Source organism: Cherax quadricarinatus, chromosome 44 (genome assembly GCF_038502225.1).
Source record: "Cherax quadricarinatus isolate ZL_2023a chromosome 44, ASM3850222v1, whole genome shotgun sequence".
In the NCBI taxonomy this organism is placed as follows: Eukaryota; Metazoa; Arthropoda; class Malacostraca; order Decapoda; family Parastacidae; genus Cherax; species Cherax quadricarinatus.
This window is the reverse complement of record NC_091335.1, coordinates 5,591,605-5,618,893: the sequence shown is the minus strand read 5'-3', so window position 1 is coordinate 5,618,893 and position 27,289 is coordinate 5,591,605. Positions and strand designations below refer to the sequence as shown.

The 27,289-nt window shown below is 44.3% G+C and overlaps 1 protein-coding gene across 1 annotated transcript in view; it reads left to right on the top strand.

Moving 5' to 3' along the window:
- LOC128697369 (ubiquitin-conjugating enzyme E2 R2) overlaps window positions 1-27,289 on the top strand; it is a 110,152-nt gene that overhangs the window by 474 nt on the left and 82,389 nt on the right. The gene's annotated exons all lie outside the window — the stretch shown is intronic.

Genomic DNA, 27,289 nt, shown 5'->3' with positions numbered 1-27,289 from the left:
GCACGGTCCATGACCAAGCCTCGTGGTGGATCAGGGCCTGATTATCCATGCTGTTGCAGCTGGTCGCACGCAAACCGACGTACGAACACAGCCCGGCTGGTCAGGTACTGACTAGGTGCCTGTACAGCTCTCTCCTGAAGACAGCCAGAGGGGTCTATTGGTAATCCCCCTTATGTATGTTGGGAGGCAGTTGAACAGAAGGGTAAGGGAATAGTTTATTTTAAATAGGGTTGGATTTTAAACGAGTTGAGTTTAGATAACCAAAAAAAAAAAAAAACTCAAACCATTGGTAGTTGGTGGTGGTAGGTAGTTGGTGGTTGTCGTAGTTTCTGGTGAATCTGTAAAGAAGCTGGTAGAAATAAATAGTCACAATACCCTGACTGGAACAATACACAAATAACCCGCACATAGGAAAAGGGGAGCTTACAACGACCTTTCAGTCCCACTTAAACCATTTACAAAGTCACACTAACAAGCTGGTAGCACTTCTTGGTTGTGCAGTTACATAGCGAGTGTGTTGGTTGTATTAGACAGGTGGGTTGCAGTAGATGGTTGCGAGTGTAGGGTTGCAGCGGTGAGATGGTAGTTGTGGACAGAACAAGCTATAGGGTGATTAGTAGTGGGTATAGTGACGTGACTAGCTCTCAGGGCTGCCCGCCTCTAGCTGACACCTACAACAATGTCACCATCAGCACCACCATTTCTCTTTCTCTCACTTTCTTTCTTTCTCTTTCTCTTTCTCTCTTTCTCTCACTTTCTTTCTCTTTCTCTTTTTCTTTCTCTCTCTCTTTCTCTTTCTTTCTCTTTCTTTCTCTTTCTTTCTCTTTCTTTCTCTTTCTTTCTCTTTCTTTCTCTTTCTTTCTCTTTCTTTCTTTCTTTCTCTCTCTCTCTCTCTCTCTCTCTCTCTCTTTCTCTCTCTCTCTCTCTCTCTCTCTCTCTCTCTCTCTCTCTCTCTCTCTCTCTCTCTCTCTCTCTCTCTCTCTCTCTCTCTCTCTCTCTCTCTCTCTCTCTCTCTCTCTCTCTCTCTCTCTCTCTCTCTCTCTCTCTCTCTCTCTCTCTCTCTCTCTCTCTCTCTCTCTCTCTCTCTCTCTCTCTCTCTCTCTCTCTCTCTCTGTGTGTGTGTGTGTGTGTGTGCGTGTGTGTGTGTGTGTGTGTAAGTGCGAGGTACGTGCAAGTGTGTTTGAGAGTTCCCGCTATGTAGCGGGAACTCTCACCCATTACCACCAGCACCACTATCCATTGCCACAGCACTACAACTACCCATTGCCACAGCACCACTACCACCACCAGCATCACTACCACCAGCACCACTACCACTATCCATTGTCACAGCACTACAACTACCCATTGCCACAGCACCACTACCACCACCAGCATCACTACCACCAGCACCACAACCACCAGCACCACAACCACCAGCACCACAACCACCAGCACCACAACCACCAGCACCACTACCACCAGCACCACTACCACCAGCACCACTACCACCAGCACCACTACCACCAGCACCACTACCACCAGCACCTCTACCACCAGCACCACAACGACCAGCACCACTACTATCAGCACCAGCATCTCTACCACCGGCACCACTACTATCAGCACCAGCATCTCTACCACCGGCACCACTACCACCAGCAGCACTGCCATCCATTACCACCAGCACAACCACCACCATCGACGTGCTGGCTGGCTCCCCTCCTGAGGCAAGTATTCATAGCGCAGAGGTGGAAGGTAGCAGGCTACTCTGCTCTCTACGCCCAGGGCACATAAGGCACATTTTGGGCGCCGCACCTGCCTTCCCGCCCCCCAATCAATAAAAGCAGCCTTCGTTAAGTACACTTGAAGTGTGCGTCAGTCTCCTCAGTTGTGGTGGACATTGTTGTAGCCAGGGTCGACACTGATCAGTGTTAGCGTTGGAGAGCTAGTGTGAATGAGTCTCCAACTAGGTGTTAGTGCAGATTAGCTCTTGCTATAACCAGACTCCCTGGGACTGCATGTGCCACCCACGCTGCCTACCACATATTTGTATTAACTACCTGTTACATTATTCTTTGTTAATTTGTTGGGTGTTGACGCTGATCATTTGCTCAACTACGCCAGGGTTCGTTGTAGGTATATTGAAGGTAGGAGGGTACTGGAGTAAATAGTGTGGTGGTAGCGTTGGCAAGTTAGCAGGGAGGAAGGGAGGATAGGCTTGGGGGTGACGGGGTAATCAGCTGATACTGCTCGTCACAGAGGCTGCCAGCCACCTTGATCGCTCGCTCGGGTATTTATACATTTAATCATATGCGTTGTTATTGTTGCCAGTACTTAAATAAATATATTGATTTTGTAATGTTGTAATGTGTGTGTTATGTAGTAATAGTGGTAGTATCGTGGATTGTGTTTTAGGAGAAAGAATAGTGATGGTGGTGGGAGTGGGGGGGTGATCAGCTGGTGGCGTGACGTCAGAGCCAGCTGTAGCCAGGGCCACCCGTTGTTCCCCAGACTCACACACACACACACGCACACGCACACGCACACGCACGCACGCACGCACGCGCGCGCTAGCACTTCTGTCTACCTTGTCCTGTGTGTCCTGCCACCCTCCTAACACTGGTATTCAAGACCATTCTTGCATCCCCAGTCATACTCATGCAGATTTGAATGTTTCCTGGTTACGCTCCATCTTGTTGCCAGACGTATAGCGAAGTTTTTTTTTTTTTATTATTTTCTGACCTACGGTTTACTAAAAGTTACTCAAATTTAACTCAAATTTAGGTTTACGTAATCTAACTTAACGTAACTCGAAGTAAAATGAAAAGGGTTGTAAGTTTTCAGTGTTTGACTTTAATGGGTTATCCAGGAGCGAGGAGAAAGTGAGAAGGCAGGTCAGGAGGAATAAGACGCACATATTATAATACATTAAGATCACGATAGCAAAGATTCACTGAAATGTATCATCAGCATCACTTTCGATATTTAATATACGAATATCGCTTACGATACTTTTCAACCAATAATTATAATTGGTGGTTGAGCGAATTGATGTTGAGCCACCCCCTCCCCCCACACATATACCACACGTACCGTACATACACCCCCCACACACACCACACGTACCGTACATACGTCACCCCCCCACACACACACACAGGAGGAGAGAGGGGAAAAAAGTGGAGCACCTAGAAAGGAATGGGTTCATACATGACAACCAGCACGGCTTCAGGGATGAAAAATCCTGTTTCACACACCTACGACAAGGTAACAGAAGTAAGACAGGAGAGAAAGAGATGGGTAGATTGCATTTTCTTGGACTGTAAGAAGGCTTTCGGCAAAGTCCCGCAGGAGCTACCTGGAGGGTATTCCGGGGATCAACGCCCCCGCGGCTCAGTCCATGACCAGGCCTCCCGGTGGATCAGGGCCTAATCAACGAAGCTGTTACTGCTGGCTGCACATAGTCCAACGTACGAACTACAGCCCGGCTGATCCGGTACTGACTTTATGTATCTATCCAGCTCCCTCTTGAAGACAATCAGATGTCTATTGGTAATTCCCCATATGGCTGGTGGGAGGCTAGAGAAGCGGGGAGGAATAACAGGGAAAACACTACAATAGATCAAGGCATACTTGACAAAAAGGACGAGGTGTCGGAGTGGGTGCATGTGACGAGTGGAGTTCCACAAGGATCAGTCACAGGGTTTCCAATGTTTCTTGTATACGTGAATAATATGACAGAAGGGGATAGTTAAAAATATTCCTGTTTACAAACGTTACGTAGTTTTATTATTACAGAAACGTTCCTCCATCAGGGGAATATATTAATTCAATAAGCTAATGTTTCACCCACCAGAGGCTTTACTGTAATAATGTTGGTAAAATTACCGACAATATGCAAAGTAAAAGGACACAAGTGCAACTGTAACGTTTCGCTCTCCAGGAGCTTTGTCAAGCCGTAACTGCTTAGTAAAGCTGGAGAGCGAAACGTTGCCACAATAAAAATGTCACATTAGTTGCACTTGTGTCCTTTTACTTAAGAACATAAGAATGTAGGAACACTGCAGAAGGCCTACTGGCCCATACGAGGCAGGTCCTTATCGAAACGATCTCTACCTAGAGCTACCCAAGAAATAACTCCCGTACCCCATTAAAATGGTATGAAATACCGACAGATTGTTAGGTAAGACACATATGCAACAGTTAGGTAGGCGAAACGTTTCGAAATAAAGATACCTAACTGTTGCATATGTGTCTTACCTAACAACTCCCGTACCCCATGACACCAACCAAACCCAGCCCCTAGTTAATACACAGTTGATCTCAGCAGATAGTCTCGGTGTGAAGTGCTAAGTCCTCTGCTATCTCTCTCTCAATGTACTCTCATAACCTAGAATAATTCGTGTATTTTTTTTTTTAAATTTAGATGGTGCAGAGATCGACGCATTATAAGGCGTACGAGAACGAACGTTCTGTGTTTGATGGCTTCTGGTATAGGTGGTCCTTTGTCCTCGCTGGTATTTAGTTTTTAAGGCAATTTTGTGTAAAGTGTTATCATGGTCGGTGTTTGTTCTCTTTTGTGGAGGTTTTGTTGGTCGGTGAGTTGGGTGTCCTTGGTGCAACCTGGTGACGGATGTTGTTTTTGTAGTGGTGGGTTGATGGTGTGAGGGAGGTGCGTACTGGCTCCTCTCCCCCCTCCTATCTTTCATTCCTTTCCAGCTGTACTGCTGTTAACAGTTGTCTCGTGGTCTGCTAATGGGTGGGCGGCAGCAGCAGCAACTTGTATATATCATACACGTGTATACTGTGTAGGCCGAAAAGGACCCCACTGGAAATAAGTAATTTATCTGACTTCTTTTGGGTTATCCTAGGTAATTTACACATATTATGTATAATTATTTGTGTGACTGTACTTATGAGTACATGTACCTAAATAAACTTACTAAAGGAATGATGGTTTATTGATAATGGCTTCCTGGAATTAAAAGTTGAAATTTCCATTTCTCAGTTCGTCAGAGGACCTCGGTAGTAATACTTGAAGAGGTCCAAATTTTTTGACAAATCTGGCCTTACAAAGACCACAATGTCAACGTGCGAATTTACCAGTTGCTCACTCTACCTCTACGCCCCAGCCTTCTCCATCCCTCTCCCTCTTACCCGAGTTTTTTTTCTAGTGTTCCTGATCCTTTCCCTCTCATCTGTCATCTCTCTCCTACTGTGCCTAGTCCTCTCCCTTTCATCTCTTCTCTCCCAGTTTATCTGTACTTTTTACCGTCGCCTCTCTCTCGCTCTCTCTTTTCTTTCATTATTAGTTCTCAAATTAGCTGTTTACCTGGAGTTTACCTGGAGAGAGTTTCGGGGGTCAACGCCCCCGCGGCCCGGTCTGTGACCAGGCCTCCTGGTGGATCAGCGCCTGATCAACCAGGCTGTTGCTGCTGGCTGCACGCAAACCAACGTACGAGCCACAGCCCGGCTGATCAGGAACTGCCTTTAGGTGCTTGTCCAGTGCCAGCTTGAAGACTGCCAGGGGTCTGTTGGTAATCCCCCTTATGTGTGCTGGGAGGCAGTTGAACAGTCTCGGTCCCCTGACACTTATTGTATGGTCTCTTAACGTGCTAGTGACACCCCTGCTTTTCATTGGGGGGATGGTGCATCGTCTGCCAAGTCTTTTGCTTTCGTAGTGAGTGATTTTCGTGTGCAAGTTCGGTACTAGTCCCTCTAGGATTTTCCAGGTGTATATAATCATGTATCTCTCCCTCCTGCGTTCCAGGGAATACAGGTTTAGAAACCTCAAGCGCTCCCAGTAATTGAGGTGTTTTATCTCCGTTATGCGCGCCGTGAAAGTTCTCTGTACATTTTCTAGGTCGGCAATTTCACCTGCCTTGAAAGGTGCTGTTAGAGTGCAGCAATATTCCAGCCTAGATAGAACAAGTGACCTGAAGAGTGTCATCATGGGCTTGGCCTCCCTAGTTTTGAAGGTTCTCATTATCCATCCTGTCATTTTTCTAGCAGATGCGATTGATACAATGTTATGGTCCTTGAAGGTGAGATCCTCCGACATAATCACTCCCAGGTCTTTGACGTTGGTGTTTCGCTCTATTTTGTGGCCAGAATTTGTTTTGTACTCTGATGAAGATTTAATTTCCTCATGTTTACCATATCTGAGTAATTGAAATTTCTCATCGTTGAACTTCATATTGTTTTCTGCAGCCCACTGAAAGATTTGGTTGATGTCCGCCTGGAGCCTTGCAGTGTCTGCAATGGAAGACACTGTCATGCAGATTCGGGTGTCATCTGCAAAGGAAGACACGGTGCTGTGGCTGACATCCTTGTCTATGTCGGATATGAGGATGAGGAACAAGATGGGAGCTAGTACTGTGCCTTGTGGAACAGAGCTTTTCACCGTAGCTGCCTCGGACTTTACTCTGTTGACGACTACTCTCTGTGTTCTGTTAGTGAGGAAATTATAGATCCATCGACCAACTTTTCCTGTTATTCCTTTAGCGCGCATTTTGTGCGCTATTACGCCATGGTCACACTTGTCGAAGGCTTTTGCAAAGTCTGTATATATTACATCTGCATTCTTTTTGTCTTCTAGTGCATTTAGGACCTTGTCGTAGTGATCCAGTAGTTGAGACAGACAGGAGCGACCTGTTCTAAACCCATGTTGCCCTGGGTTGTGTAACTGATGGGTTTCTAGATGGGTGGTGATCTTGCTTCTTAGGACCCTTTCAAAGATTTTTATGATATGGGATGTTAGTGCTATTGGTCTGTAGTTCTTTGCTGTTGCTTTACTGCCCCCTTTGTGGAGTGGGGCTATGTCTGTTGTTTTTAGTAACTGAGGGACGACCCCCGTGTCCATGCTCCCTCTCCATAGGATGGAAAAGGCTCGTGATAGGGGCTTCTTGCAGTTCTTGATGAACACAGAGTTCCATGAGTCTGGCCCTGGGGCAGAGTGCATGGGCATGTCATTTATCGCCTGTTCGAAGTCATTTGGCGTCAGGATAACATCGGATAGGCTTGTGTTAATCAAATTTTGTGGCTCTCTCATAAAAAATTCATTTTGATCTTCGACTCTCAGTCTGGTTAGCGGCTTGCTAAAAACTGAGTCATATTGGGACTTGAGTAGCTCACTCATTTCCTTGCTGTCATCTGTGTAGGACCCATCTTGTTTAAGTAGGGGCCCAATACTGGACGTTGTTCTCGATTTTGATTTGGCATAGGAGAAGAAATACTTTGGGTTTCTTTCGATTTCATTTATGGCTTTTAGTTCTTCCCGCGATTCCTGACTCCTAAAGGATTCTTTTAGCTTAAGTTCGATGCTTGCTATTTCTCTGACCAGTGTCTCCCTGCGCATTTCTGATATATTGACCTCTTTTAGCCGCTCTGTTATTCTTTTCCGTCGCCTGTAAAGGGAGCGCCTGTCTCTTTCTATTTTACATCTACTCCTCCTTTTTCTTAGAGGAATAAGCCTTGTGCATACATCGAGTGCCACCGAGTTAATCTGTTCTAGGCATAAGTTTGGGTCTGTGTTGCTTAGTATATCTTCCCAGCTTATATCGGTTAGGACTTGGTTTACTTGGTCCCACTTTATGTTTTTGTTATTGAAGTTGAATTTGGTGAATGCTCCCTCGTGACTAGTCTCATTTTGTCGGTCTGGGGCTCCACGCATACATGTCTGAACCTCAATTATGTTGTGATCTGAGTATATTGTTTTTGATATGGTGACATTTCTTATCAGATCATCATTGTTAGTGAAGATGAGGTCTAGTGTATTCTCCAGTCTAGTAGGCTCTATTATTTGCTGGTTTAAATTGAATTTTGTGCAGAGATTTAAAAGCTCGTGTGAGTGTGAGTTTTCATCAGAGCTGCCTCCTGGTGTTATTACTGCAACAATATTATTTGCTATATTCCTCCATTTTAGGTGCCTTAAGTTGAAATCCCCCAGGAGCAAGATGTTGGGTGCAGGAGCTGGAAGATTTTCCAGACAGTGGTCAATTTTTAACAGCTGTTCCTGGAATTGCTGGGATGTTGCATCCGGAGGCTTGTAGACTACCACAATGACTAGGTTTTGGTTCTCGACCTTTACTGCTAAAACTTCCACTGCGTCATTTGAGGCATTAAGCAGTTCTGTGCAAACAAGTGACTCTGCAATGTACAGGCCAACCCCCCCCTTTTGCCTGTTCACTCTGTCACATCTGTATAGGTTGTAACCTGGGATCCATATTTCGTTGTCCAAGTGATCCTTTATGTGGGTCTCAGTGAAAGCCGCGAACATTGCCTTTGCCTCTGCAAGCAGTCCACGGATGAAAGGCATTTTGTTGTTTATTGCTGGCTTTAGACCCTGTATATTTGCAAAGAAGAATGTTATCAGACTGGTGGTATTGTTGGTACTGGGGGGGGATTTTTTTTCCGGCATTAGTATCTGTATCTGTTGGTTTGGAGTGGAGGCCATCGACTGTGGTTCCACTCCAGGAATGACTGGATTTGGTGTACGATTTCTGCCATTTCCTGCCAGTTTTTTTTTCCTTCCTGGCACTAAAAAACCTCTCCCTCTTGAGTGGCTGTGGCTACCCAGGTTTTCCCATGGCCTGGATGTTTTGTATCTTTTTGTCCCCTTTAGATGGTATGCCTGGCAATTTAAGTTATAGCACAGTCTTTCCTGTACTGAAGAGGTACACATTTCAGGGTGAAAAAGCTTACAGGAAGGGAGTTTGCATTTTCCTGTTGTCATATGGGCATGACATTTTCTAGGGTGGTCATAGTTGCATGTCCCATCTGTTTTTCCAGATTTCCCATGCCAGCAGATACCAAGTGCATAGTATGTGCACAGGCTTGGTTTCCGTTTGCCTTGGGTTTCTGTGACTGTATTCCCTGTTGGTGCATGTTTCCCTGTCTTATTCCTATCCTCCTTAGCACCAACAATGGAGCTCCCACCAGTTGTTTTTGGTAATTTATCCTCACTATTGCTATTGGAGTCCTCTTGTTTGCTATTTCCTGCGGTATTTCTGGTTTGCAATATTGGTTTTATCTTATCTTTGACTACACTTGTTTCCCTACTATGGCTCCTGTCCTCTATGAGGTCATTTATATGTATTCCTTCCTGCGTATAATTCCCGACTACCTGGACAAAATCTCCAGCTTCACCATTACTGTCTACCAGGACAGTATCTCCAGCTTCACCATTTCTGTCTCCCAGGACAGCACCTCCAGCTTCACCATTACTGTCTCCCAGGACAGCACTATCAGCCCCACATTTACTGACTACCAGGACATCACCTCCAGCCTTACAGTTTGTGACTACATGGCCAGTATCAAGGGCAGTACCATTCAGCCCGGACTTTTTATGTTCCCATCTGTTGTAGAAAGCTTCCAGGTTTTCTATGAAAGCAGCTTTGATGTTATCCTCTTTTAATACCCTTGTGATTTTAGTCCACAGATTTTCCTCATTTGGGCATACCCAAAAACACTTCTCTGTTTTAATACTGCTTGTAGCTAGTTCTGGGATATCTGCACAAGGAGCGTGACACCAATTTCCACAAAAATGACAATTTATCCATGTGGTAGCCCGTTTGTTTGACTGACCACAGACTACACACAGCTTCATAATGATTTGAATGGTTGATTTACTGCAAGTCTACTAGCAACCTCTTGAATATTATATTAATAACCTTAAATGAAGCTCTAGCTATTTGTATTTCTGTTTCTAACTCTTTTTGTATATTGGACAGCTTACCGTCACGTTCCTGATTTTTAATGTTTGTGTTTATAAGGGCGCCTACAAACCCATCCGTTTACAGTCTGCTTTATTGTCCAACGAAACTGTTTGAAACCAGTCCCGGGTTCGGACCAGTCAAGGGTTCGGACCAGTCAAGGGTTCGGACCAGTCGATCTGCTCTGATCAGTGGGTCACTTATTTAAAACATACTGGTCGGTGATTTGAGCTAACACATGAAGGATCTACTGGAAATTATCTACCCGAGTAATATGTGATTTGACTGATACAAAAGTATAACTTGCGTGTTGAAGAGCCGGTGATATCTGGCAGCTCCTACAATGACGTACAGTCGACCTCTTTGTTTATCAATCGCTGTATCTGGCTTTTCTATTTTTGTTTTTCCGTCTCCACCACAATAAATGCTATATTATCACTATAGTTGACTGGTGCAAATTTTGGAGGAAGGACGCTTTTTCTGTAGTAATAATTGCTTCTCGTTGTGTATATTGCGACCGCTGGTAACTACAGGTTATATGAAATTCACAGTAACGTCTCGTATTTCAAGAAAATGAAACTAATGAAAGTCACTTCACTCCACTAAGTACCATTATAATACTGGTTAGTTGCTACTACAACACTGTATTCTGCTATTCACTGGTATCACTAGATTATATGCGAGTACACTAGCAGGCCAGGAAGATTATTAAAAACAGCTGACCTGTGGTAAGTTTCTGGCGACTTCTGGCACCTGCCTCTATAGGCTTATCACTTCATTTACAAATTCACCTGTTTTCAAATGACACTTTAGCCTTTATCATCAATATACTAGGGAGCCACTGTAGTATACACTATACACTATGTATACTCAATGTTTTCAGGGAGACTTTCTTTCCTCTGACACAACGTTCAATTATTATTTTTTTCACACGGGAAACAGGCCTATGATTCCCCTCTGGCAGTAAACTCTGCTAGGTAATGCACACTAATTCTCCTTTTTTGACTCAGTATATAATGTTTTCCGCCCAAGATTGGTTCCAGGCGCTAGAGGGATGTATCGTATAGGATTGATGACACAAATTAAAGTTCTAGCACGTAAGAGCGACCGTGAAAACACCAGAAAGCCGGGAGCACAACGAGGCACGCTGACGGTTGGTTACATATAGTGATGAGTGTCCAAAACTGGCGTTGGAAAGAGAGTTGGGACAAATAAGGGACAATTACCTCTTGGTGATTCCAGGTCATTGCCTCTGCGGCCAGCTCTCAGATCAGGCCTCTTAAACCTCCTTTGGGTCATACAGCACTACCGACCCACAATGGTTTCGCGCTTCCTGACGTACAAGACATTGGTGGTAGGAGCAACACGAAGTCCAACGTAAATATCAGATACCTGAAGCGCATGGATGGGCAGGGTTTCAAGGTAGCAAGGACCAGTGTACTGGCAGATGATAAAAACTAGTAGTATCATATTAAGTCTGCTGGACAGACCAGCGTGGAAGAGTCGTGCTCAGTGAGCATTTAAAATGTAATATTTTATATCAAGGGTACTCTTACACACACATTTAGTATGTGTAGCGTGTTCGGAAAGTCAGCTCGTGGAAACTAAAAGTTATAGTAACTCCCTCATTTTCTTTCAGATGACCTTTGTGATCATTCAGTACAAGAATGGTGCTCATATTATAGCATTCTGTATGCGATTCTTTTAACGAGCACCGTATTCAAATTACCCTTAGTACACTGGAAAAGCTACAGGTCAAGGTTCAGCCTACAGTAAACGGCATGTCAAAAGCGACATTAAAACGAGTGTTCAGTAACGTGATTCATGTACATGTGTGAATAAATAACGGTTAACTCATTCTAAATTGGTTTAATTTATTGATAAACGTGCATTCTTGATGGATTACATTTTTATGAATCGCCTCTGGTATACACAAGACTATGAAGGCCATGGCGGGCCATCATATGAATAAGGCGTGTCAGGTGATTTACCCTGATGTATGGAAGATAGTAGTGCGTTTGATCTCGCTCCCACTATTGCCAACCACTACTAACCAGCTTGTCTTTGTCGCTGTTACTGAAGTATAGCTCCCGGTCATACCTCTGGTCTTAATATCATCATTATTCGGGCATAAAGACGTAATGTATAAAACAGACTTTTTACGTTTCGCTCAATGTTACACCTTTTTTTTTTTTTATCCCAGTACCTATAGCCATACGCCTCTACGTCCACTACCATCACTGGTGTGACTTGTCTTGTTTTGAAAGCTTTCATAATGCACATATCATATTCCTTCCCTATAATAAGTTTATCGTGTTATCTACACGATAAGTCATCTGATATTATTCCAAGGTCTGTTGACTTTTCTTCAATAAAAACACCTGCTTGTGTTTTGTATCTCATAGATTTGTATGCATCAACTATCCGAGGATGTGCTGCCATACTATCATAGAAGTGGGAAACAGAAACCTGCTAAACAAACCACGGAACTTCAGGCTAGTGTGTAAGCCACTGGGCCACCTGGCTACAATAAGATTGATCCAGCTAGGTATGTTTTTATACACCATGGGGAGGTTAGCACTGGCCTGGATTTTTACGACTCACTCGCCATGGGCTCCGTGGTTTGCTATCACGTTATTACGATTTCGTGAGTCAGAAAACTGTTATTAATCTTGCGCTTTGGCAGGTTTTCTGGTCTTTGTCTTTTTAAATGAAAGATTACAGGCATATCTTACACACTTGATATCTTGGAGTTCGGAGAGTTTTTCTGCTCCCGGAGCCTGGCAGTAGAAAAACTTTATGCCCATCTCAAATTTTACTTCAAACTTTTTTTTTTTTTTTTTTTTTCTCAAAATCTCTCTCTAAACTTCCTGAAATTAGTAATAATGAAATAATTACCAATTTCGGGAAATTTATGAGTTCAAAAGGAATTTTAAAAACGGTCCCTTGGGGGAGGGGTGGGGGAGGAGCAGCGGGGAGTACTACCTCCCAGGCTGGTGAAACATGTGGCTGATTGGTGATTAAAACACACATGCAGCAGTCGGGTATCTTTGTTGTTGAAATATTTCTCCTACATTTCTCCAGGCTTAGGGACTGACCACCTCAAATATTTCTCCAAGGTGATGAACTGATTACATCATTATTTCACTACAACACCTGCTGCATCTGTATTTGACTGAAGAAGCCTACTGTGTAGGTGAAACGTTCCAGCAATAAAGATAATCCAACTGTTGAACATGTCTCAGTTATCAACTTGTCAGTATTTTGTACCACTTTCAACATAACATGTGACTGCACAAAGCCTCAACCACCATAGTTTGTGGGGGTAAACTTTTATATAACTGTGCGACTAACATTTTTCTTCAACCTTGAAGTCTTCCGTAAACAAAGAAGCTCGTTTTGGACCTCATGGGAGTTGCTTTGTGTACCTTTATAAGTTCATATCTAGTCATGTTGCTGTCAAGTACAGACGCATGTGCCTCTGTGAGCTTAAGTCTTTGGTAATTTGACGTTGCTGCAAATCACCAAAGTGTGTTGCTTTGTGTAACTTTGTAAGTTTGCGTTTAAGTCACTTTACGGTCAAGTACCAAGGTGAGAATAGCAGTGACGACAAACTGCAAAAGTATGTGGTGGTTATGAGTGCTGGCTACATGGCCTTCCGAGACACACACACACACACACACACACACACACACACACACACACACACACTCACACACACACACACACACACACACACACACACACACACACACACACACACACAGAGGCATAACAGATCTTTCAACCACAACAACCCCTCCCCTACCCCCCTAACCATCTCTCCCTCACACACACACACACACACACACACACACACACACACACACAAGGGTAGACACAGAGCTTTAGACCCTAGTACCAATTTCTGCCAAACACACAAACACACACACACACACACACACACACACACACACACACACACACACACACACACACACACACACACACACACACACACACACACACACACACACGCGCACGCACGCACATACACACACCCTAAGGACCCCGTCATCAAGCGGTCACACTACCCTCAGCCTTCTTTTCCCTCCCCCTCACCTTCTAATACTATCACACACACCTCCCCAGCTTCTAAGGGTCACTCATCCTTCTCTCCCCCTCTCCCCTTAATCCCATCCCTCTCTCTCCCACACATGCTCACACACGTACACAAGCACACATACACAAGCACATATACACTTGACACAAACACGTACTCCCCTTAACCACCTCTCCCCCTCCCCCAAACCATCTAACCCCTCCCCCAAACCATCCAACCCCTCCCCCAAACCATCCAACCCCTCCCCCAAACCATCCAACCCCCTCCCCCAACTGCCTCTCCCCCTCCAATAACCATCCTCCCCCTCCCCCATAAACATCCTCCCCCTCCCCCATAACCATCCATCCCCACTCCCCCTAACCCCCTCTCCCCCTTCTGTGGTGCAATGGGGCAACCTAGAACTAGGATGAGAACAAAGGGCCTGAAGGACGAATCTGAGAGGGAGGACTGGGAGGCAGAGCTCAAAAAAAAGGGAGGAAGACTGGGGAAGGAGGCTAGATGAGCTTGCAAGGAAGATGGAGGAAAGGTTAGCAGCAGAATGAAGGTGGAAGCAACGTGCCACAGTAGCAGAAGCCAAGATACAGAGATTAGAAGAGGAGCTGAGAAATCTGAAACAGCCTAGAGACAAAGATAATACAGAAGGAGCACAGCAATGTTTACATCAGACAGACAAAGGGTCTGAAGAGAGCATGGAAGCTAAACTGTATGCAGAGGTCCTGTCAAACCCACATGGGGCCAAAACAAAGACTAGGACAGAATGAGAGGTTGGAAGACAGTGAAGGAACTAGGACATGTGCAGGGACCTTACCAGACACTTGTGGGGGCCAGGAACAGGTGAGCAGGAAGGACAAACCAATGAGCATAGGGGCCACAGCTAGGGAAGGGACTGAAGGAAGGAACACCACAGGAAGGAACTAAAACACCTCAGAGGATGCAATGGGAGTCACAGTGGGAGGTGGAAATATCATGTGGGAGTTCGACACGTGGATTAGGTAAGAAATACTCACATAGGCTGTTATTACGTATAATTGCAGATATGTGGAGAGAGCCCTGACAGCCGTTACCTTGCCTCCTTGCTCACACTCGTAACACTGACTGACCGGCCGCCCACAGTACCCTGAGAGGGTCTTTGAATAATGCCAGTTCAGCGCAATATGAATAGACAGTGACTCAGGCAGAGACGGTTGGTCGTTGAGTCAACGGTACACTGGTTACTGGTAACTGGTTACTACTACTGAGAGCTCGGCGACGCTAACGTATGTCGTCCCGACATACAACTAATACAAACTAGAGATGGCAGGTATACGGCTTGGGCTGATTCTATACAATGTCAAAGTACACAACAATTAAACATTATATATACATAAGTAAAACATTGGAATGAAAGCTTACGTAACTGAAACTGTAATGCAATACAAGGTATACTATAGTACAACTTAAAACTCAACAGATGAACGAACTCAACATTGAGATTACAAGTGATAAAAAAAAATTTTGATCGATCGATCTGTATTCGTGTGATCTACGGATTCTGAGGAAGGAATATATACAAAGAAAGAGTGTTTAACAGAAAGGCAGATTCGGTGCACGCAAATCTAGACTGTTAACTCTCAGAATGCGGAGAGAACATGAACACAAAAAAAAAAATTCTTGAATACTGATAAGTTGATACTGTAATTATTCATCTATACAGGTTATTTACATTTAACCCCAACTCTGCTAGGGTGTGATTGACATATGCAGAATGGGTGTCATCTCTGGGAGGATCAAACTCTGTAGCATTGGCTAACTCATGCTGTATTTGAGGCAATTCTGAATTGGAAGTTACAAATGATACTTGAGGATTTCTCAATACCTGTCGTGTACGTAGGGAATAACGACATTCAGGTTGATCGTCTGACTGAGTATCAGAGGAAGAGAGTACAGGATCAGGAGGATTGTCAGAGTCTGTCACATTAGTCTGGGTTGGAACGTCATTATCATCACATACTAACTTCATATGATCTAAATGCGATTCTTTATACTGACCAGTACTAATCTCTCTAACCTTATACTTATTACCAGTGATATGTTCAACTACTCGATAAGGACCAACAAACTTTTGATCAAGCTTTGGCATTGCAGACGTTTTGTTAAAGTTAATCAGCATAACTCTCGAACCTACTTTGATTTTGGATGGCTTTGATCGAGTGTTTGCGACTCTTGTAAATTCAGCTGTTGATTTATGAAGTGTTTCACGGATTCTTCTAAAAACACTTTGAGCTAAGCTGGTACGAGTTGGTACGAAATCATCAGGGTTGTAATTTGGTTTCGGATTAGAATATAACAACTCATAAGGCAAACGTTTATCTACACCATACAATGCATAATGTGGAGTGTCACCTATAGAAACATTGTAAGCAGAATTTATAGCACACTGCACATCAGGTATAACTTCATCCCAAGTTTCACTGTTGGGATTGATAGTGGCTCTCAAGACATCAAGTACTTTCTTATTGGTACGTTCCGCTAACCCATTGCTGGCAGGATGATGAGGCACAATGGTGGATTTAGAGATCTTGTACAAGGTACACAAATTTTCAAGAATCTCATTACAGAATTCACCTCCATTATCTGTTACTAGGGACTTAGGGGTGGTATGCCTGCAGATAATGCGTTCTTTAAACGCTTTAGCTACTGTCTCGGCAGTCTTATCTGCAATAGGAACTAACTCGCAATATCTGGTGAAATGGTCTACCATAACACACAGATGTTTGTTACCTTGGAGGGAACATTGGAAATTAGTTAACAAATCTAGCGCAACTCTTTCCCAAGGTTCGCTAGTAGTTGGATACACTTGGATTGGATTAGGACCATTAGCATTGCCTTTATGTTGCATGCAGACACTACATTTCTTAACATACTCAGAAATATCAGTTGCCATTCGAGGCCAAAAGTATTTCAATCTGGCTTGTTTTACTGAACGATCCATACCAGGGTGTGCAACACCTGGTACATCGTGAACTAACTGTAAGGCTACATTCACTAGTGACTGTGGAATTACTAACTGGTATACTCTTCTGCTAGGAGTACCCAACTCGGCTGTTCGATACAGTAATTCTTGGTTCATGACAAAGTCACTGATGGGTGCTGGTGGCTTCACATTCAGAATAAGATCTTCCTGTAGCAGGAATCGAATCACACCAGACCACATGGGATCTGTTCGTTGAGCATTCTTTACATCTTCAGCACTAAATGGAGGGTCTGCAGTTACTATACTAACATGTCGCGATAAGGCATCTGCGACTACATTTGACTTGCCAGGTAAATGCTCAAAGGTGGGATTGAACTCTTGGATAGTCAAGGTCCATCTGGCTAACCTTCCAGTAGGTTGTTTGTTCTGGAATAAGGGTATCAGTGGAGCATGGTCTGTCAAGACATGAACAGAGTACTGATAAATAATGTCTCGGAAGTGCTTTAAAGACCATACTATTGCTAAAGCTTCTTGCTCAGTTACTGTATAATTACGTTCAGCCTTCGTAAGGACTCGGCTAGCAAATGCAACTGCGTTGTACTTGCCATCGGTCTTCTGAGCTAGTACGGCACCTATGCCAATTGAACTAGCATCAGTTGTCAGATAGGAGGGCTTAGAAAAATCTGGAAATTTCAAAATTGGAGCAGATGTTAGCTTTTCTTTTAGAGTTTGGAATGCTCTTTCTTGACGGAAGGTCCAAACAAAAGGAGCATCTTTCTTAAGCAACTCAGTTAGAGGAGCAGCTATGGAAGAAAATTGGCAATGAAAGATCTATAAAAACCTGCTAAGCCCACAAAGGATCTTACGGCATCAGCAGTTTTGGGAGTTGGAAAATTTAGTACTGCAGTTACTTTACTTTGGTCAGTCGTAACCCCTCTAGGAGTGACTACGTGACCAAGAAACTTAATTTCTGATCTGAAAAATTGACATTTAGACAGTTTGATCTTTAAATTGGCTTCTTCAAGCTTACCAAGTACTACATCAAGTCTTTTCAAGTGTGTATCCACGTCTTTAGACATGACGATTACGTCATCTAAGTACACCATAAGTGCATTACCTATGAGACCTCTAAAGATATTAGTCATGAGCCTTGAGAACGTGATAGGGGAAGATCGTAATCCAAATGCCATACGGAGGAAGTGATAATGACCTGTAGGAGTGGAGAATGCAGTTAGCTCTTGGCTGTCCTCGTGAAGAGGGACTTGCCAAAACCCTTGTAACAAATCTAGGGTTGAAAAGACTTTGTTATCTCCGATATTACGTAAAAGATCACACAGTACAGGGAGTGGAAAGCGATCTGGAATGGTTTTCGCGTTTAACTTCCTAAAGTCAATTACTGGGCGCCAAGTACCATCCTTCTTAGGTACTAGTATCAAGGGTGCATTCCAAGGTGAATTGCTAGGTGCAATAACTCCATCAAGCATTTGATTGATCAATTCTTCTGCGACAGCAACTTGTGAATGAGGCATTCTGTACGCAGGTATGTAGATAGGTCTATCTGACAACTGATGCTAGTTCAATTGGCATAGGTGCCGTACTAGCTCAGAAGACCGATGGCAAGTACAACGCAGTTGCATTTGCTAGCCGAGTCCTTACGAAGGCTGAACGTAATTATACAGTAACTGAGCAAGAAGCTTTAGCAATAGTATGGTCTTTAAAGCACTTCCGAGACATTATTTATCAGTACTCTGTTCATGTCTTGACAGACCATGCTCCACTGATACCCTTATTCCAGAACAAACAACCTACTGGAAGGTTAGCTAGATGGACCTTGACTATCCAAGAGTTCAATCCCACCTTTGAGCATTTACCTGGCAAGTCAAATGTAGTCGCAGATGCCTTATCGCGACATGTTAGTATAGTAACTGCAGACCCTCCATTTAGTGCTGAAGATGTAAAGAATTCTCAACGAACAGATCCCATGTGGTCTGGTGTGATTCGATTCCTGCTCCAGGAAGATCTTATTCTGTCTGTGAAGCCACCAGCACCCATCAGTGACTTTGTCATGAACCAAGAATTACTGTATCGAACAGCCGAGTTGGGTACTCCTAGCAGAAGAGTATACCAGTTAGTAATTCCACAGTCACTAGTGAATGTAGCCTTACAGCTAGTTCACGATGTACCAGGTGTTGCACACCCTGGTATGGATCGTTCAGTAAAACAAGCCAGATTGAAATACTTTTGGCCTCGAATGGCAACTGATATTTCTGAGTATGTTAAGAAATGTAGTGTCTGCATGCAACATAAAGGCAATGCTAATGGTCCTAATCCAATCCAAGTATATCCAACTACTAGCGAACCTTGGGAAAGAGTTGCGCTATATTTGTTAACTAATTTCCAATGTTCCCTCCAAGGTAACAAACATCTGTGTGTTATGGTAGACCATTTCACCAGATATTGCGAGTTAGTTCCTATTGCAGACAAGACTGCCGAGACAGTAGCCAAAGCGTTTAAAGAACACATTATCTGCAGGCATACCACTCCTAAGTCCCTAGTAACAGATAATGGAGGTGAATTCTGTGATGAAATTCTTGAAAATTTGTGTACCTTGTACAAGATCTCTAAATCCACCATTGTTCCTCATCATCCTGCCAGCAATGGGTTAGCGGAACGAACCAATAAGAAAGTACTTGATGTCTTGAGAGCCACTATCAATCCCAACAGTGAAACTTGGGATGAAGTTATACCTGATGTGCAGTGTGCTATAAATTCTGCTTACAATGTTTCTATAGGTGACACTCCACATTATGCATTGTATGGTGTAGATAAACGTTTGCCTTATGAGTTGTTATATTCTAATCCGAAACCAAATTACAATCCTGATGATTTCATAGCAACTCGTACCAGCTTAGCTCAAAGTGTTTTTAGAAGAATCCGTGAAACACTTTATAAATCAACAGCTGAATTTACAAGAGTCGCAAACACTCGAGCAAAACCATCCAAAATCAAAGTAGGTTCGAGAGTTATGCTGATTAACTTTAACAAAACGTCTGCAATGCCAAAGCTTGATCAAAAGTTTGTTGGTCCTTATCGAGTAGTTGAATATATCACTGGTAATAAGTATAAGGTTAGAGAGATTAGTACTGGTCAGTATAAAGAATCGCATTTAGATCATATGAAGTTAGTATGTGATGATAATGACGTTCCAACCCAGACTAATGTGACAGACTCTGATAATCCTCCTGATCCTGTACTCTCTTCCTCTGATACTCAGTTAGACGATCAACCTGAATGTCGTTATTCCCTACGTACACGACAGGTATTGAGAAATCCTCAAGTATCATTTGTAACTTCCAATTCAGATTTGCCTCAAATACAGCATGAGTTAGCCAATGCTACAGAGTTTGATCCTCCCAGAGATGACACCCATTCTGCATATGCCAATCTTACCCTAGCAGAATTGGGGTTAACCTGACAGCCGTTACCTTGCCTCCTTGCTCACACTCGTAACACTGACTGACCGGCCGCCCACAGTACCCTGAGAGGGTCTTTGAATAATGCCAGTTCAGCGCAATATGAATAGACAGTGACTCAGGCAGAGACGGTTGGTCGTTGAGTCAACGGTACACTGGTTACTGGTAACTGGTTACTACTACTGAGAGAAAGGGAGAGATCAGTTTTTGTCTATGGGCTAGACGAAGCTGAAGGGGAAACTTATGATGAAAGAAAGCAGGAGAAAAAAGCGATTGAAGGTATCATGAAGATGATAGGTGAGGGAGACATGACCCAGGTGGCAAATTTTTGGAGAATCAGGTGGTTCACAAAGAAAAGGAATCGGCCTCTCAAAGTAATTTTCAAGGCAGAATCAACTCGAACCATGATCCTGCAGGAGAAAGCACGGCTGAGAGGCAAACAGGAGTTCATGAGTGTGTACCTCGATTGAGACAGAACACAGGAGGAAAGGATGATACTGAAAGAGAGAGTGCAAAAACGAAAGGAGGAATGGGAGGAAATGAAAAAGGAGAGCAGAATAACCCAGGAACAGGTGGAAGGACAAGCACACCCCCCAGAAACACCTGCAGAAGGACTCCAGCCATGACACCCCAAGGCAACTGAACAATCCAAACCAACCATCACACACCGATCCCTCTGTTTCCACCCCCCGCACCACAGTTACAGTATTAGAACAGAAGTTGAAGGTTTGGTACACAAATGCGGATGGATTAACGAATAAATATGAGGAATGGCAAGAAAGAATCAATGAGAAGTCCCCAGACATCATAGCAGTTACAGAAACAAAACTCAGGGAGACAATAACAGATACAATCTTCCCACCAGGATACCAGATCATGAGGAGGCATAGACGAGACAGGAGAAAGGGACTACATAGTAGGTACAATTCAGTGATGTATAATCCACCACAGAACTGCAGGAGGCCAAGAGAGGAATATGAAGAGAGCAACAGAGCAATGGTAGACACACTTGCAGAGGTGGCAAGAAGAGCTCACTCCAGCAGAGCAAAGTTGCTGGTTATGGGGGATTTCAACCACAGGGAGATTGACTGGGAAAACCTGGAGCCACATGGGGGTCCCGAAACATGGAGAGCCAAGATGTTGGATGTGGTGCTGGAAAACCTCATGCACCAACATGTTAAGGACACTACCAGAGTGAGAGGGGAGGATGAACCAGCAAGATTGGACCTTGTGTTCACCCTGGGCAGTTCAGACATTGAGGACATCATGTATGAGAGTCCCCTAGGAGCTAGCAACCACGTGGTTCTGTGCTTTGAATACATAGAATTGCAAGTGGAGAGAGTAACAGGAGTTGAATGGGAAAAGCCTGACTATAAAAGAGGGAACTACATAGGGATGAGGAACTTCCTGCAGGAGGTTCTGTGGGACAGAGAACTGGCAGGAAAGCTAGTAAATGAAATGATGGAATATGTAACAACAAAATGCAAGGAGGCAGTGGAAAGGTTTATTCCCAAGGTTTATTCCCAGAACGATCCCCTGGTTTATCCGACGGTGTAAGGAGGCAAAAAAAAAAAGTGCAATAGAGAATGGAAAAAGTATAGAAGGTAGAGAACACGTGAAAATAGGGAGATTAGTCGCAGAGCCAGGAACGAGTATGCACAGGTAGGGAGGGAGGCCCAGCGACAGTATGAAAATAACATAGCATCGAAAATTAAGACTGACCCGAAACTGTTGTATAGCCACATCAGGAGGAAGACAACAGTCAAAGGCCAGGTGATCAGACTGAGGACAGAAGGTGGAGAACTCGCAAGAAATGATCAGGAGGTATGCGAGGAGCTAAACAGGAGATTTAAGGAAGTTTTTACAGTAGAGACAGGAAGGGCTCTGGGAAGACAGCACAGAAGGGAACATCAAGAGGAAATATACCAACAAGTGTTGGATGACATACGAACAACCGAGGAGGAGGTGCAGAAGCTGCTAAGTGACCTTGATACCTCAAAGGCGATGGGACCAGACAACATCTCCCCATGGGTCCTTAGAGAAGGAGCAGAGATGCTGTGTGTGCCCCTAACCACAATCTTCAACACATCCCTTGAAACTGGGCAACTACCTGAGAAATGGAAGACAGCAAATGTAGTCCCCATATTTAAGAAAGGAAACAGAAATGAGGCACTAAACTACAGACCTGTGTCTGACATGTATTGTGTGCAAAGTCATGGAGAAGATTATCAGGAGGAGAGTGGTGGAACACCTGGAACAGAACAAGATTATAAATGAAAACCAGCATGAGTTCATGGAAGGCAAATCCTGTGTCACAAACCTTGTGGAGTTTTATAACAAGGTAACAGAAGTAAGACGCGAGAGAGAGGGGTGGGTTGATTGCATTTTCCTAGACTGCAGGAAGGCCTTTGACACAGTTCCCCACAAGAGATTAGTGCAGAAGCTGGAGGATCAGGCACATATAACAGGGAGGGCACTGCAATGGATCAAGGAATACCTGACAGGGAGGCAACAACGAGTCATGGTACGTGAAGAGGTATCACAGTGGGCGCCTGTGATGAGCGGGGTCCCACAGGGGTCAGTTCTAGGAAGAGTGCTATTTTTGATACATGCAAACGACATGATGGAAGGAATAGACTCTGAAGTGTCCCTATTCGCAGATGATGTGAAGCTGATGAGAAGAATTAAATCGGATGAGGATGAGGCAGGACTACAGAGAGACCTGGACAGGCTGGACATGTGGTCCAGCAACTGGCTTCTCGAATTCAACCCTGCCAAATGCAAAGTCATGAAGATTGGGGAGGGGCAAAGAAGACCGCAGACAGAGTATAGGCTAGGTGGACAAAGACTACAGACCTCACTCAGAAAGACCTTGGGGTGACCATAACACCGAGCACATCACCGGAGGCACACATCAACCAAATAACCGCTGCAGCATACGGGCGCCTGGCAAACCTGAGAATAGCGTTCCGATACCTTAATAAGGAATCGTTCAAGACACTGTACACTGTGTATGTTAGGCCCATACTGGAGTATGCAGCACCAGTCTGGAACCCACACCTGGTCAAGCACGTCAAGAAGTTAGAGAAAGTACAAAGGTTTGCAACAAGGCTAGTCCCAGAGCTCGGAGGAATGTCGTACGAGGAAAGGTTGAGGAAAATCGGACTGACGACACTGGAGGACAGAAGGGTCAGGGGAGACATGATAACGACATACAAGATACTGCGGGAAATAGACAAGGTGGACAGAGATAGGATGTTCCAGAGAGGGGACACAGAAACAAGGGGTCACAACTGGAAGCTGAAGACTCAGACGAGTCACAGGGACGTTAGGAAGTATTTCTTCAGTCAGAGTCGTCAGGAAGTGGAATAGCCTAGCAAGTGAAGTAGTGGAGGCAGGAACCATACATAGTTTTAAGAAGAGGTATGACAAAGCTCAGGAAGCAGAGGGGGAGAGGACCTAGTAGCGATCAGTGAAGAGGCGGGGCCAGGAGCCGAGTCTCGACCCCTGCAACCACAATTAGGTGAGCGCACGCGCGCACGCACGCACACACGCACACAGACACACGCACATAGACATACGCACATAGACATACGCACATAGACATACGCACATAGACATACGCACATAGACATACGCACATAGACATACGCACATAGACATACGCACATAGACATACGCACATAGACATACGCACATAGACATACGCACATAGACGCGCGCACACAGACACGCACTCACACTCACTAATATTTGTAGCTGCTAGACATTATAATATGTGTGTGCATGTTAATATCCCAAGTGTTATTACGTAACCACGTATGTGGCGCAAGGATTTGATGTTCAAATGTTAAGTTGTGGTCGCAAAACATCATCGTTCAGGAAAAACGGTAATAAAACTGAAGGTGCGAGTCTTTGGTTTATGTCCAGAGTTTGTAAATACATTAGTATGTGAGCCTACATGTACGTATACCTGGTGAAAATTACACACATGTGCAACATCTGGGTGTCTTTATTGCAGAATATCTTCATGACTACGGTGCTCATCACACCATCTCCAAGACTGAGAGACTGATAACCTCATCTTTTGTATATAGTTCTTCTGTCTTCCATTTATGCCCTTGAATTTGTATTAATAAAGCCACTGGATGACGAAACGTCTACAATAAAGATACCCAGATGTTGCACTTGTCTAATTTTCATCTTGTTGGTATTGTATACCACTCATGTACAACGTATACCTGGGTGGGTTAATGGTAGTCTGTGTGAACTGTACCAGCCCTGTCCTTCCTACCGTGGACAGACACTGTACTTCCCACCTCCAAGTCCGGTTAACTAGCTTCCCCTGAATCCCTTCAGAAATGCTACCCTGCTCACACTCCAACAGCACATCAAACCCCCCCCCCCCCTCCCATAAAAACACTTGGTCTCCATTCGGTACACACTCACACACGCCTTCTGGATGCTCAAGCCCCTTGCACTGAAAATCTGAGGGACTGATCACCTTAAAACTACGTCTTCATGGGTGATGGATCGATAACATCGTCTTTACATCTGTCCTGCTTCTGCTCTCTTCTTTACTTGACTGAAGAAGCCTACTGTGTAGGCGAAACGTTTCGGAACAAAGATTCCTAACTGTTGCACACGTCTTACTTACCAACCTGTCGGTACTGTATATCATTTTAACATTTTCTCCCAAGTTTATCATAACTCCACATTATTCTGATATATGGGCTTCTTATACTCTGCGGTGCTCTCGACTGTTCCTTGGTGACGGATCTTGATCCAAGGAATTGGGTCTTTTATCCCCTTCCTCGGTTTTTCAGTTGCCCTTCATCCCAAAAGTGCTGCATAGCCCATGTGGATTTAGCGCTTCCCTAAACATACCCTGAAACCTGACCTCTGCATTGTACTCCTCTCCTCGCCGCAACCTTGAAAGTCCGTGCAAGACCGCCATATACAAGTGTAAGTACAACTCTACATTCAGTATGTTGCATATGTTGCTAGGCAAGACACACGTGCAACAGTTAGGCAACTTTATTCCGAAAGGTTTCGCCTACACAGTAAAGACACCTAACTGTTGCACGTGTGTCTTGCCTAGCAACATATGCAACATACTGAAGGTAGAGTTGTACTTACATTTGTATATGGCGGTCTTGCACGGACTTTCAAGGTTGCGGCGAGGAGAGGAGTACAATGCAGAGGTCAGGTTTCAGGGTATGTTTAGGGAAGCGCTAAATCCACATGGGCTATGGAGCACTTTTGGGATGAAGGGCAACTGAATTCAAACCGATGAGGGGGAGAAAAGATCCATACTTCCCCCATCTCAATCTGCTATCCAATCTTGTGAAAATGTATGGTGATACCGACATTGTTTGATCTCGCATCACACTTTTTTGCTTCCTGCTTCAGAATCTCTACAACCACGGTGCTCTAAACACCACCTCCAAGGCCGAGGGACTGATTACCTCATCTTTTGTATATAGTTCTTCGTTTTTCTTATTATGTCCAAGAATTTGTATTGATAAAGCCACTGGATGGCGAAACGTCTACAATAAAGATAACCAGATGTTGCACAAGTGTCTTAACTTTCTTCTTCCTGCTTTAGCCACCCCTCCCCCCCTCCCCCCGCACTTCCACCAGTCTTGACAAATTCTCCTGAGAATCTTGAGAATCTCCTGAAAGAAATGTCATTGGTAAAGAGCAGCTGTGACAATTCCCACTTGATACCAGAGTTACCTTTCAATCCCACACACCTCTCCACAACACCCTAGCATTCACCTCTCTTACAATACTATAAATAATTAAGCAACCATGAACATCAAAATGGTATACAATACCGACAGGTTGTAAGGTAAGACACATAGGAAACAGTTAGGCAACTTTATTCCGAAACGTTTCGCCTACACAGTAGGCTTCTTCAGTCGAATACAGAAAGTATGCAGGAACAGTGGAGATGTTCATCTTGTCAGACACTGCAACACATGGCATCTTGGTACAGAAAACCACCTTGGACAACGTCTTTCAAGTGAGAATTGTTAGATCTGAGAGGGACATGACCTCTCAGTGGCTACATTCTCACTACTACTACTACTACTACTATGCACCTCTCCTTCCGACAGTATTTAAGTCTCCGCACTGTCGCTTGATCTTCAGATAGTTCCTAACTATGGAACTGAACTTCTCCAGGCTGAGGGACTGACAACCTCAAATTTTACGACTTCAAGTCCCCTGAAGGAAGGTTCCTTGATGTTTGGTGAGGGGCTCTTGATTTAGGGAATTGGATCTGTGCTCCAGTTCCCCGAATTAAGCCTGAATGCCTTCCACTTCCCCCCCCCCAGGCGCTGTATAATCCTCCGGGTTTAGCGCTTCCCCCTTGATTATAATAATAATACGACTTCAAGGGTGATGGACTGATTACATCGTCTTCACATCTCGACTATTCCTGTCTACTTTCTGTATTCGACTGAAGAAGCCTACTGTGTAGGCGAAACGTTTCGGAATAAAGTTGCCTAACTGTTGCCTATGTGTCTTACCTACTAAGCAACCATGGTGACATTACACATCCCTATCTATGTAGATAAGTGGTTCAGAGAACAGACATGTTGATAAATTAGACATATCAGTCTTGATGGACTACCTGGAGTTTACCTGGAGAGAGTTCCGGGGGTCAACGCCCCCGCGGCCCGGTCTGTGACCAGGCCTCCTGGTGGATCAGAGCCTGATCAACCAGGCTGTTGCTGCTGGCTGCACGCAAACCAACGTACGAGCCACAGCCCGGCTGATCAGGAACTGACTTTAGGTGCTTGTCCAGTGCCAGCTTGAAGACTGCCAGGGGTCTGTTGGTAATCCCCCTTATGTGTGCTGGGAGGCAGTTGAACAGTCTCGGGCCCCTGACACTTATTCTCAGTTGACTACATCGACTCAAGGCTAAGGGAGTGATTACCTCAAACTACTCCTGTTCTTCACCATTCGCCTTTGTATGGACTGATGAAACCATTGTGTGGCGAAACGTTTCCTCAATAAAGGTACCCAAGTGTTGCACATGCCTCATTTATCATCATCC